Genomic DNA, 14745 nt, shown 5'->3' with positions numbered 1-14745 from the left:
GCAAGTTCTCATGGCGTATCGCCTCATGCTAACGCAATTGTTGGCGTGTTCTTGTGAACTTTCATTGCCAAAGTACGGGCGATATAAGTTAGATAAAATAATCACGTGGTTTACGCTCCACTTAACACTAAGTTATTTGATAATATCATGTAAATAATTAGTTTGTTTTCCGTCTTTTTCTTATTTATCTGATTACCCCCCAGGGTCGGTTATTTCCTGGGACTCAGCGAGGGATCGCACCTCGATTCCCTCAAGGGCAGTGTCCTGGAGCTTCATACTCTGGGTCGGGAATACAACTGGAGAGGATGACCAATACCTCGCTCAGGCAGCCTCACCTGCTATGCTGAACAGGGGGTTGCGGGAAGATGGGAAGATTGGAAGGTATAGACAAGGAAAAGGGAAGGAAGCAGCCGTGGCCTTAAGTTAGGTACCATCCCGGCATTCGCCTGGAGGAGAAGTGGGAAAGCGCGGAAAACCACTTCCAGGATGGCTGAGGTGGGAATCGAACCCACCTCTACTCAGTTGACCTCCCGAGGCTGAGTGGACCCCGTTCCAGCTCTCGTACCACCTTCCAAATTTCGTGGCAGAGCCAGGAAACGAACCCAGGCCTCCGGGAGTGGCAGCTAATCACACTAACCACAACACCACAGGGGCGGGCCAGTTTGTTTTCCACCAGTTATTATTAAAAGAAACCTAACCCCATGGCACTAGAGTCGTGAAGGGACTTGGCCAACCAAGTGACCGCTGGTCAGTCGGAAGACCTGCAGATTGCGAGGTGTCGTGTGTTCAGCACAACGATTCCTTTCGGCCGTTATTCTTGGCTTTCTAGACAGGCCACCAATTAATATGCATAACAAAAATACAGAATTGCCCTAAATTCTGCAAAATGGAAAAAGTGCATTAAATAAATATGTGGGTTCTTCTTACAAATACTAACTTTATCCCATCTGTCGGACTCATTGGCTGAATGGTCAGCGTTGAAGCTTTCCGTTCAGAGGATCCCGGATTCAATTCCCGGCCGGGTCGGGGATTTTTATCGTGTTTGATTAATTCTTCTGGTTCGGGGACTGGGTGTTTTGTGGCAACAATTTCCACTTCATGTTCAGACAACACACTACACTACCAACCACCACAGAAACACGCAATAGCGATTACATTCTTCCATATAAGCTTGCTGTCAGGAAGGGTACCCGGCCTTAAAACAGGGCCAAATCCACGGGTGTAGAAAAAGTGGTAAAAGAAGAATACCAATTTCATGTTATCTATATACAGAATGGTCAGAAAAAATTTGAACCAGATATATGAGGTTGGACATACTGATAAAGAATTCGAAAAAGTATTGTTTAGTAACTCGAGCCGTTGTCTTTTTATCAGTTGCTAGAGTTAGCCAATCAGATTGCTCCACGGGTGAATTCCAGTGGGCGTTGCGAACTCAGCACGTGGCTTAAACTCGGCTAATATGGAAATACAGCGTTTCCAGACCCGTGTCTATATTATCACATTATTTTCTCCCTCTACGTGTGAGGGATGTGTCCTCAATATTTGGACGTATCTTAATTGTTACACCCTGTGTATGCTTTCCTGCGCTCAGCTTCTGATATCGTTTGCTTATTCGATTCTCTTTCACTCAATATTTCTACTTGTTTTCGCTCATGGTGCGCTTGAATCTTTTTAAAAATAAAACTTGTGAGGAACTGGGAAAATGTTCATAAATGTCTCAAGATATAAAATTATTTCACGCAACTGGTCAAGAAAATGAAAGTCCACCGCCTGTTTCCGGTCATTTGAACGGGGCAAGAATGGAATGAATGAAGCCCCCATCTAGTGGCGAGGATAGGAATTGTGCCGGCTGTCGAAGTCTGTCGCACTCCTCTGGGGCAATGATTTAAGACTGAAAGATGAAATGAAATGATATTGGAGAATGGTGCTGGAATGAAAGGTGACAGAGAAAACTGGAGTACCCGGAGAAACACCTGATCCGCCTCCGCTTTGTCCAGCACAAATATCACATTGAGTGACCGGGATTTGAACCACGAAACCCAGCAGTGAGAGGCCAGCACTCTGCCCCCTGAGCTACGGAGGCTCAACTGCTCAAGCTTTCTCACAAATATTAATACAGGGGTCGGTCCATCCCGCGTAGACGAAATGAACGACATCTTGACTATCACATCATGGTCCCGAGTCATACTAATTTTACTGAATGTTTCGAGCTCCAATTTCACTACATAATGCACGCGTCACTAGTTTTGATAGTTTTGAAATTATCGAAGGAAATCCGGTATACACTTCTCTAGAACACACAAAATTTTACTCCCAATACTGGGACGAAACAATGGACGTATTTCTACGCGTAAATTGTGAACGTGTATCAGGTACTGAAATATAGTTATGGAGGTGAATAAAAAAGGAGCATAAAGAGTAGGGTCAACAACCATTGAAGAAAGGAATAAAGGACAACACAGTAAATAAAAGGGGGCATTCCACAATTTTGGGGGACAGCTACATTTTAAACTGTAATATTTTTAAAAGCATTGTGTTGGCATTTTCCCTCCTTCTGACCAAATTAACAAACGTTTATAGAACGCCTTGAGAACGTTACTTCGATCAGAATATAAGTATGGCATGTTGGATTTCCACTTTGCAGACATTTTTTTCGTGTAGTGCCGAAAAAAAGTTAAAGGAAAATACCAGTTAAAACAATACGTCTATGTTGATGCGCTTCGTGCTGCAGAATAGGCACACAAGCCACGCCACGGGCTAATGGTAAATAATAATACTGTTATTTGCTTTACGTCCCACTAACTACCTTTTTGCGGTTTTTGGAGATGCCGAGCTGGCGGAATTAAGTCCCGCAGGAGTTCTTTTACGTGCCAGTAAATCTACCGACACGAGGCTGACGTATTTGAAGACCTTCAAATACCACCGGACTGAGCCAGGATCGAACCTGCCAAGTAGGGTTCAGAAGGCCAGCGCCTCAACTGTCTGAACCATTCATTCCGGCAAGATACTCTAACCTGCTTCTTTCCACTTTCGAAGTTCATACAGTTGGTGACGGTTACGCTGTGTTTAATTTAAGCTAGATGGCAGGACGGTTGCTTATTCTGAAAAGTTGGTGCCGATGACAATAACACTGAAATTCGTTCTGATAGGAAAAGAAACAATTGTGGGGCAAATGACGTCCCGCACGAGAAATTTGCAAATGTGGGATGTCACCCTCGTGAAGAATAAGAGGAATGGAGAAGGTAAAGATAACAAGAGGAAGGGGAAGATCACATCTAACAGGTGACTAAGCTCTTGCATTTGCTATTATTTCACCACGGGCACTTTAAAAAATTGAGTTACTAGACTTGAGTTACTTGCCTTTGACATCCACTGGCAGGAGATTTCACTGCTGCGCGAATGATTTAGTGCACGCCGTGGTTCTGTGAATGGAAGTGGATCGTGCTGCAGGTTAGAGCTATTTGTTATAGTCTATGGAGAGGGGTTTAAGGTGGTGATTCAAACATGCAGCAAGTGTTAGCAGAGTGGCATCCTTACTCGATTCTTGCCACGTGGTCGCGGTTCGAACCCTTGTAAGGGCATGTGTGATTTTTTAAATGAACACTAACTTCCCTGAGTTTCGGAACACACGTAAATCTGGATGTCGCGGCGGTTGGTTGGTTGGTTGGTTGGTTGGTTGGTTGGTTGGTTGGTTGGTTGGTTGGTTGGTTGGTTGGTTGGTTGGTTGGTTGGTTGGTTGGTTGGTTGGTTGGTTGGTTGGTTGGTTGGTTGGTTGGTTGGTTGGTTGGTTGGTTGGTTGGTTGGTTGGTTGGTTGGTTGGTTGGTTGGTTGGTTGGTTGGTTGGATTTGGTCTTCGGAGAACCCCGCTGCAACTATTTCTGTTTGACATCCATGGGCGACCTTCGTGTCTGAGTGATCGTGATGATGAGATAGGGAGAGGATAAAACCCCGGCGGGTAGCCTTTTTCTATAGAGTAACACCATGGAGTACGCTCATGGCTTAACGTCACGAACAACATCATCTGCCCTCAAATCTGCTTCAGTGGTATAGTGTGATCAGCTACCATCTCCGCAGGCCCGCATTCGATTCCCATTATTTAAATCTAGGGTGTTGCACGGAGCAGAGATCTGGGCAATTGAGGGGAAAGTTTATTCACTTCGTGCATTTCGAGTAGATTTGCTAAAATAATTATGGGACTACCCAGTCGTACAGCTAACTGTGGGGTGAGAATGATGTACATTGATGTAAGTCTGCGGGCAGATAATGTTAAAAATGTAATCACCGGGCGAGTTGGCCGTGCGGTTACGGGCGCGCGGCTGTGAGCTTGCATCCGGGAGATAGTAGGTTCGAATCCCACTATCGGCAGCCCTGAAGATGGTTTTCTGTGGTTTCCCATTTTCACACCAGGCAAATGCTGGGGCTGTACCTTAATTAAGGCCACGGCCGCTTCCTTCCAACTCCTAGGCCTTTCCTATCCCATCGTCGCCATAAGACCTTTCTGTGTCGGTGCGACGTAAAGCCCCTAGCAAAAAAAATAGATTCCCAACTCTGCTATGAAATTTAAAAAGTGGTACAAGGACTGGAATGGGCTCCACTCAGCTCCGGGTGGCCAACTGAGTAGAGCGGGTTTGATTACCACCTCACTCTTCCTCTAAGTGGTTTTTCCATGTTTTCCCACTTCTTCTCCAGGCAAATGGCTGGATGGTACCTAACTCAAGGCCACAGCCGCTTCCTGCTCTTCAGATATCTTCACGCCCCCAAGGCTGCAGTTGAGCATAGTCATCCTCCCCTGTTGTATCCCCGACACTCCAAGACGGTACAGGCGGAATCCCCCGCTGAGTTTGAGGGAAAAACCAACCGTGCACGGTAAATTGATTTTATGCATGGCCTCACTCCATATGAATAATTCGGAGCTGTTTGTACCTCTCCTACCCTGACGGCCTGGTGGTAATTCCCGCCCCCCCCCCCGCCCCCCAGTAGTAATTTAATCAGCTATCTACGATGTCCCACCATAAAGGCTGGACAATTTAACGATCATACCCATCAGGCAGGCTTGAAGTCCCGTTACTGTAGTTACAATCTCGACAGTTGCATAACCTGCAAGTTACTTAGGATTTTACTGAAACGTTCTCAGAGCATTATGTAAAAAGCATACCATGAGAAGCGCGCATCGCTCTTGTTGTCCAAGATACTAGAGCCACGTGTATGACGGAGTGACATGTTTTATATGATCCACGTAACGAAGCCCACAGATAAATTTCACGCAGGTGTTTTAAATGTCATGTAACAAATATAGGATACCGACTTAACATTCCACTGAACAGAAGATGTCTTCGACAAGCAAAATTCTGGCTTATGTGGGAAGTTAAGGGAAGTTAATAAAGGCTGATAACTCAGGCTAGGGGATGGTCATCTCGGGCCTTACGATCTCATGAAATTTAGGTCCACCAAGTCACTGCTCACTGTTGCCTAGTTTTGTGAAATTACTGATTACGAGAAAAACAAAAAACTTATTTTCTTCTTATTATTATTCATACATATATACATGCGTACAGGCCCGATGACCTCCGATGTTAGGCCCCTTAAAACAACAAGCATCATACCTGCGTACATCTTCGTTACCGACCGAATTGGCCGTGTACTTAGGGGCACGCAGCTGTGAGCTTGCATCCGGGAGATAGTTGAGCCTCACTGTCGGCAGCCCTGTAGATGGTTTTCCGTGGTTTCCCATTTTCACCCAGGCAAATGCTGGGACTGTGCCTTATTTTAGGCCACGGCTGGTTCCTTCCCACGCCTACGCCTTTCCTATCCCATCGTCACCGTAAGACCTATCTGTATCGGTGCGACGTTAAGCCAATTGCTAAAAGAGAAAACATCGTTGTAGACTTTTATGCCTTTCGGTGTTCAGTCTGCAAGCCTCTGTGCATTTACTAATCGCCACAACAATCCTCTATTTGTAACTGGTACTATGGTCTCGTTTAGTTTTATGTCTCTTATCTTTAAATCGTTAGAAACTGAGTCTAACCATCGTCGTCTTGGTCTCCCTCTACCTCTCTTACGCACCATAACAGAGTCCAATATTTTCCTAGGTAACCTGTCCTCCTCCATTCGACTCACATGACCCCACCACTGAAACCGGTTTATGCATACAGCTTCGTCCATCGAGTTCATTCCTAACTTAGCGTTTTTCCTAAGTACGAGTACCCTCCTACCATTGTTCCCACCTGTTTGTATCAGCAATCATTCTCGCTACTTTCATGTCTGTTTCTTCTAACTTACGAATACCGGGCGAGTTGGCCGTGCGGTTAGAGGCGCGCGGTCGTGAACTTGCATCCGGGAGGCAGTGGGTTCGAATCCCACTGTCGGCATCCCTGAAGATGGTTTTCCGTGGTTTCCCATTTTCACACCAGGCAAATGCTGGGGCTATACCTTAATTAAGGCCACGACTGCTTCCTTCCAACTCTTAGACCTTTCCTATGCCATCATCGCCATAAGAGCTATCTGTCTCGTTGCGACGTAAACCACTAGCAAAAAAAAGGAACTAACTTACGAATAAGATATCCTGAGTCCACCCATCTTTCACTACCATAAAGCAAAGTTCGTCTGAAAACAGACCGATGTAAGGATAGTTTAGTCCGGGAGCTGACTTTCTTCTTACAGAATACTGTTGATCGCAGCTGCGAGCTCACTGCCTAAGCTTTACTGCACCTTGGATCAATCTCATTTCTATTATTATTATTATTATTATTATTATTATTATTATTATTATTATTATTATTATTATTATTATTATTATTATTATTCCGGTCTTATTTTGTTTTATTTCTTACAACGATAATTATATGAAGTAATGGGCAAGACCTTGTGAACTGGACATTAGAAAATCTCTACTACATCTTATAAATTACAGACTTGGATTAGGCCTATATATGACGTAAGTTACACGCCCCTATTTCTTCGTATTTATACAACCCGTAGTTTATACACCAACGTGTAAATCTCTCCCCTGTCTTCCCATAATACATTCTTGATTTACGTTCAGTTTTTGCTGACACTCCAGTAACAAGAACGTAATAATGACAGAACGCATAGAACCATAAAGATACGCCCTGTGTTGATTAGAAACTGAATTGATACCATAACGTTACGGTATAATAATAGCTGAACGTGGTTTCTCCGTGGCCAAGGGCTTTGACGGTTAAGTTGTAAGATACATCGAACCGACACAGATAGGTCTCATGACGGTGATGGGATAGGAAAGGGCTATCAGTGGAAAGGAAGGACTGAGTGAGTTGGCCGTGAGGTCAAGGGTGCGCAGCTGTGAGTTTGCATTCGGGAGATAGTGGGTTCGAACCCCACTGTTGCCAAATTTGAAAACGGTATTCCGTGGTTTCCTATTTTCACACCAGGCTGTTTCTCAATTAAGGTCACCCTCTCACTCGTAGTCCTTTCCATCCCATTGTCGCCATAAGGGATATATGTATCGGTGCGACGTTAAGCTAATTGTAAAAAAGAAGTGCGAAGCACCCTCGGAGACCCGGATTCGATTCCCGGCTCTGCCACGAAATTTGAAAAGTGGCACGAGGACTGGAATAGGATCCCCTCAACCTCGAGAGGTCAACTGAGTTGAAGGGTTCGATTCGCACCTCAGCTATCCTCGAAGTGGTTTTCCATGGTTTCCCACTTCTTCTTCAGGCAAATGCCAGGATGGTACCTAAATTAAGGCCACGGTCGCTTGCTTCCTTCTTCCTTGCCTATTCCTTCCAATCTTCCCATCGTCCGTAAGACCCCTATTCAGCATAGCAGGTGGGGCCGCCTTGGCATTGTAGTGGTCCTCCTCCTCAGTTGTACCCTGAACCAAATGTCTTACGCTCCAGGATACTACCCTTGAGGCGGTAGAGGTGGGATCGCTCACTGAGTCCGAAAAAAATAACCTTGTACGTAAACTGATTTAATTAATTAATTAAAAGTAAAACCAAAATAGGAAGCTACGGGAAACACATCTTCAGGGCTGTCAACAGGGAGGTTCGAACGCTCTATCTCCCGGACGCAAGCTTATAGCATCGCGCACCTAAACGCACGGCCAACTCTCCCGGTGCTTCGTACAATTAAGACTAATGGTCATTATGATCACATACCACATTCGACGTGCTCAATTTATTGCGATGCAATAGGCGCAGTACAGAGGCCTGGCTGATGTTCAAAACTTATGGGCTGTGGCTCATTACCTAGTGCGCGAGTTGTTCTCATTCACATTATACACACTTTCTTCGTTATCACCAGACCTCACTCCAAACAGGTCCCTTTCATAGGACATCGTTTCACACAAACGTCCTTCAAACTCATCAACTCTGCACAAGCACATGAAAGTTGACTTAAAATTACGTCCATATTGAACGAAACATGTTCAAGAATTAAGTAACACTGATTTTAATCTAAGGTATATGTCATGTGATGCACTTCTTCAGGTGTTTGACTCTATCCCGAAACGTGGCAAAGCGATCTTCAGTGATGAATGTGCGATATATTGAAGCTCGCGATTAAGAAAGACACTCGAAAGACAACCCTTATTTTATATAATGAGATGGAGAATAAACCTCCGCATGTCTTGATATGGACAGTAAACAAATTTACGATCTGTTGACGGACACGAATATCTTGATATGTTAAGAATGTGGTTCAAAGCTCTTTTCGAAACCCGAGAGGTCAAGAAGACATATTGGTTTCAACAAGACGGAGCGCCTCCTCATTTTGCCGTTTCGGTTCGAGAATATCTCAATGAGGTGTTTCCAGAACACTGGATCAGCCGAGAATCGCCTCGAAGCCCTAACCTAACAATGCGCTCTGGGGATTCAGAAGAACATTGTTGCAGCACAACGTTATGATACGATTGATGAATTGAAAGAAGCTGTGAGACTTGCTTTCAGACAGATTACTCCCGCAATGCTGAAAGCAATGTCGCACAGAACCTGGCGATGGATTATTTTGTGTTCTGAGCATGATGGTGCCCATACCGATGTTTTAGACTTTTATACATGAAAGACATAGTAAAACACTATCAACATGGTGAAAACTTATTTTAATTTTAATTGGGGGCTTACAGGACTTTGTGCCCACTCTTGACAAGAAACTAGTAGCCTTCGTCCAGGAAATTGTGCTTCTCCTCCAGAACTTTTCCAATCCTTGCGTCATCTAAAAATCCTTCGCTATGTAAGTGCGAGAGGTTAAACCCTCTAGCAAAAATAATATGAAACCTATCGCCAGATTTTACTTCCTGCGACGACCAAAGTGTGTTGAATTGTGCCCCTTTTAAGCCATGATAGGGCATGCCATGTCGCAAGACAACCCTACCATCAAAATCTACGTCTAATAAAATGATCGGTGATCTATGACCACGGATCGGAAATTCATGCCCTATAAACTGTATAAAGATATACGCATTTATGCCCTAAAAGTATCCATAGATGATGAAAATTATGCATAATCAATTTGAGCTTACACTGAGTGGCCAGACATCACGGAAGGGGGTGTCCCATTAGAAAATGTGCAGTGTATGACCCTGAGCATTGCGGCTAGCTACGGCGTGGCGAATTCGGGCTTCCAAGGTGAAAAGTGTTGAGGGTGGATTTTCAATATGACAGAGAGAATGTTACCATCCGCGTAAACCGCCGCACGGGAAGACCACAGGTGTTTAAGGAACGGATATCACGTCGCCTCAGCAGAACCATACTGGGCGCTCGACGGGCTACTGTGCATCAGATCACCGCCCAGTTAAATTTTGGGAGTCAGGAGACTGTAAGGAGGCAACTGCACCGCATAGGCTTCACCAGCCGACGACTAACATGTGCCTCTTTATTGACACCTCGACATAGAGCTCAATGACATACATGGGCCCGCGAATATCGGCAATTGACCATGAAGCAGTGGTGGCGTGTTTTATGGTTCGATGAAACCTGATGGGCGCGTGAGAGTGTGTCTTATGCTGCATGAAGCTATGGATCCTGTGTGTCAACAAGGTTATGTCCAGGTGGCTCGGTTCTAGTCTGGGCGGCGTTCTCGTGGTCGCAATTAAGCCCCATTGTCAGACTGCAGGGAGCGCTGACAGGTACACGTTATGTGGACATTCTTTCCGACCATCAGCATCCCTTTCTGACCCTAAAGTACCCTGATGGAGATTCCACCTTTCCACAGGAGAATGCGCCATGTCACCGCTCTGTGGTGGTACGCAGGTGCTTGGAGAAGCACTCCAGTGAAGTTACGACCATGGATTGGACCTCCAGACCCCCCAATCTCAATCCAGTGGAGCATTTACGGGATGCTGTCAATGCTGTTGTACGCTCCATGAAACTCGCACCAACTACACAAGAACAATTGTGGGTAGAAGTTCAAGATGCGTGGGTCCAGATCCCTCCAGGACGATTCCAACACCTTGTACAGTCGATGTCTTGCTGTATTGCTGCCGTTCTGAGGGCTCGCGGAGGAGCAACTCGTTATTTCAGTGTCTTCTCATGACTTTTGGACACTGAGTGTATTTCCATAAAATAGTGTTATTGTATATAACTCACGCAGTTATTCCATGGATTCTGAAATGTTAGCCTCATTATCGGTGAATTCTTTACTATTGCAGTTAACAACCAGCACAGAGCACTGTTCAGACGACTGGTCTGAACAACATACAGCCGCTACTGAAGCTGCGTCACTACTATTGTGAAAGACTGGTTTGCCACGTTAAGCCCTCACACTGTGATTCCCAACAGTGTTGTCAACTTCTATAAATACGAAGTCTGTGTTCATTCATAAAAATATAACTTAATCCCAATACCAACAATGATAAATCAATTTTGTTCTGGCTAAAGGTCTTCATAAAGTACAGAAGCTAACTCCCGACTCAAGCAATATTGAATTTTCAAGTTCTTGTGGTTAAAGAATAACTCAAAACCGCTTGGATTAATGTAAAATAGCAAGATAGGCAACACTGATTCCCAAGCGTGTGTGGGGAAACACCCGGATTGTAGCATAGACACGTGACATGCGGCTTCGCGTATCAAGTATCGTTGGTTATACAGTACTTGGTGGTCCCTGCTCGCTGTCGTGTTGTTCCTTGCAGAAGCCTATTTTGCACTCCTTCACACTGCGCAGCTAAATGCTAATTTCTTCTCTGAATGAGCCCTCTCGTCTATAAATCGCTATTATCATCAATCAGATTCCTTGCAGCTCGCAGAACATATTACACACGGAAAGCATAATATAAATGATAATATCCTTTTAATATGCCGTTTTAGGTCATAAAACACAAACTATGATGCATCTATCGAAAAAAATATAAAACATGCCTGTTAATGCCTAATAAAAGTGGCCATATTCTCTTCATATATTAGTGATTTGCATAAATAATTTACCAGCATATTCATAACAATTGCCTTTATTCGCACCGACACAGACAGGTGTTATAGCGACGAAGGGACAGGAAAGGTCTAAGAGTGGGATGGAAGAGGCCGCGGCTTTAATTAAGGTACAGCCCCAGCAGTTGCCTGGTGTGAAAATGGGGAAACCACGGAAGTCCATCTTCAGAGCTGCCGACAGTGAGGTTCGAACCCACTATCTCCCGATTACTGAATACTGGCCGCACTTAAGGCGATACTCCGAAGATAAAAATTGATATTTTGGTATTTTTAGTAAAATTTTCATGACTAAACTTGAAGGGATTGAGATTATTTCTTCTTGTTACGAAGTTATTCCGCTGAATTCAAACAATTTATCACTGTAGTAATTCTTTGTTTGCCAATTGTAATTTTATATTTAAATCTCATTTTCCCCCCATAATATTCTGCCAGATGTAACAAAATTTGTATGGTGTATGTATCACAGCTATATTAAGAAACTTGCGTATGGAATTTTTAACTGCAGAATTTTTTCAAGTAGTAAAGATTTTTAAGTCCAAAATTTTAGAACGTAAAAATTACACAAAATTTTTTCCGATATGTCTCCTTATATAAATTGTGTACAGAAAAATCTTTTTTTTTTTTTTTTGCTAGTTGCTTTACGTCGCACCGACACAGATAGGTCTTATGGCGACGATGGGACGGGAAAGGCCTAGGAGTGGGAAGGAAGCGGCCGTGGCCTTAATTAAGGTACAGCCACAGCATTTGCCTGGTGTGAAAATGGGAAACCACGGAAAACCATTTTCAGGGCTGCCGACAGTGGGGTTCGAACCTACTATCTCCCGAATACTGGTTACTGGCGCCAGAAAAATCTATACGTAATGCTTTTATAAGAAGTATTATCTACCTAATTAAGAATTTATATTAACATGTTAATTAAATTTCATGTAAGAAATGGAATTAAACATTTTAAAAATATTTTGGAAAAGCTACTGTATAATTGTATATGAAAGAAGTGTTCGTGATATCTCTACTTTTATGTAGGCGACATTCTACAAAGTTTCGTGAAAATCCATGCGTTAGGTAAAAATATATTTTTATCTCCGGAGTGTCGCCTTAAGCGACTGCAGCTATCGAGCTCGGTCCACAGTGGTGGGAAAAATTAATGCAAATGCATAAACTTCCGATCCGTATTTATCACAAGTTTTATGGCCATACATATTTGCAAGATATTATTATGAGAAAAATTCCGCTGCCTTCGTTGATGTTACCGGGTGTAGGAGGCTTTGCTGTAACCTAGACCAAACGCTAGTCAAAGACAGTGGAAACTCGTTTAAAACAAGGCGCCATTTGCGCTTACTGTATATAGAAGGCGGTGATCTGTCACTCGGTAAAGCGTGAGGAAGAATATGACGAAGCCTGGTTGCCTGGTTACCACGATGTTGGTTTTCTGTACACGCATGGCGGGTTGCTTGTATGAGGGATGCCTCGGTGGCTCGTTTCATGCACATCTGTCCAACGTGTAGGAACTCACCCATTCTCAGGCACATTTGCTGAAATTATATGTTTTCAAAGGTATTATCTGTGCGTAGCACGATGTGACCAGGCACACTGAGAATAACCTAATACATTGCTCAGGTCTCTCAGGATGGACTTATTCGTACGAAGTGCTGTCTAAGAAATGCGAAGCATTCTTCTCCAGCACCACATCTCAAATGAGTTCAACCTCCTCTTATCTGCAGCTCGCAAGGGCCACATTTCAGCACTGTAGAGGAAGACAGAGTCCGCCTCTGTGGTGTAGCGCTTATTGTAATTAGCTGGCACCACGAAGGTCCGGGTTCGATTCCCCACTACCCGTGAAATTTTTGAAGAGTGGTACGAGGGCAGGAACGGGGTCCACTCAGCCGCGGGAGTTCAACTAAGTAGAGGTGGGTTCCATTCCCACCTCAGCCAACCTCGAAGAGTTTCCCCATTTCTTCTCCAAACAAATGCCGGGATGGTACCTGACTTAAGACCACGGCCGCATCCTCCTATCTTCCTTCTCTGTCCCTTCCAATTTTCCCATCCCCCACAAGACCCCTGTTCAGCATAACAGGTGACGCCGCCTTGGAGAGGCACTGGTCCACCTCCCCAGTTGTATCCCCGACCAAACGTCTTACGCTCCAGGAAACTGCCCTTGAGGTGGTAGAGGTAAGATGCCTCTCTGAGTCCGGGGGAGAAACCAACCCTGGGGGATCAAATAAATAATAATACGACCTCAAAAGTTAAGGGCTAAAATCCCTGTGGACCGCTGAGAGGCGAACTTTGGGCCCCGAAGACTGAAGTCCAAGATGCTGACCAATCAACGATGGGTACAGTCGTAATAGAGAGACTTGTCGTCTTAAACATGATTCTAAAATATGCAGAGTACTGAACGATAAAGGATAAAGTCCTGAAAGAAGTGTTGAGTAACTGCGATGGTCATGTTGCAGAAGTCTCCTGTGAAGTGAGGATATACTGTTACACTACAAATAACAAATGATATGCCCGAATGGCATTTGAAACACTAGTGCACGCTGAGTCATCCTTATATAACCTCCAAAGACATAAGGCCAAGTTCAGGCAATTTAATTTCTTTGTAAGCTCAATGAGCTCTTAGGGAACAAAATGTGCAAATCTGAAAAAGAAACTAATTGAGGGCAACAATTTTTGCGATGGGGCCAATGAGGGCTCTAGAGGGGAGATTTATACATGAACTGCAGTTTGAACTCAGATGGAAAAATACGATATACCTGTATAAATATTTTTGGATTTTCTTACGAAGGGCAGGGAGAGGGATTCTACGGTTTGCTGCCACCTGTACCTTTTTAATAGAAAACAACAAAGGTAAATTCATGCGTACAACGCAGTGGGCTATTTTCAGAATTGTTAATACGAGAGTATTTTAAAATCCTACTCCTTGGCTGCATGGTCAGCGTTGACGCCTTCACTTCAGAGGGTTTCGGATTCGAAGCCCGCCTGGTCTAGTTAATTGCACTCAATCGGGGATTGGATGTGTGAGTGTGAGCCCCAATTTTATCCACTACGCACACACTACCAACCACTACAGAAACAAGCAATTGCGAATACATCCTTACTCATAGCGTTCGGTCAGGAAGGGTATCAAACCGTAATACAGGGCCAAATTAAATGTGTCTTAGAGTTCGCACCATTAATCTCATCTGGATATGAAAATTATTATTATTATTATTATTATTATTATTATTATTATTATTATTATTATTATTATTATTATTATTATTAATCTGTTTACCCTCCAGGGACGGTTTTTCCCTCGGACTCACCAAGGGATCCCACCTCTACCGCCTTAAGGCCAGTGTCCTGG

The 14745-nt window shown here is 44.0% G+C and overlaps 1 protein-coding gene across 1 annotated transcript in view; it reads right to left on the bottom strand.

Moving 5' to 3' along the window:
* LOC136879375 (high-affinity choline transporter 1-like) overlaps positions 1–14745 on the bottom strand; it is a 192603-nt gene that overhangs the window by 106901 nt on the left and 70957 nt on the right. The window lies entirely within an intron of this gene.

This window comes from Anabrus simplex, chromosome 8, assembly GCF_040414725.1.
Source record: "Anabrus simplex isolate iqAnaSimp1 chromosome 8, ASM4041472v1, whole genome shotgun sequence".
Taxonomy (NCBI): Eukaryota; Metazoa; Arthropoda; class Insecta; order Orthoptera; family Tettigoniidae; genus Anabrus; species Anabrus simplex.
Note: the sequence above shows the minus strand (reverse complement) of the source record. Positions and strands in the feature narration are given on the sequence as shown.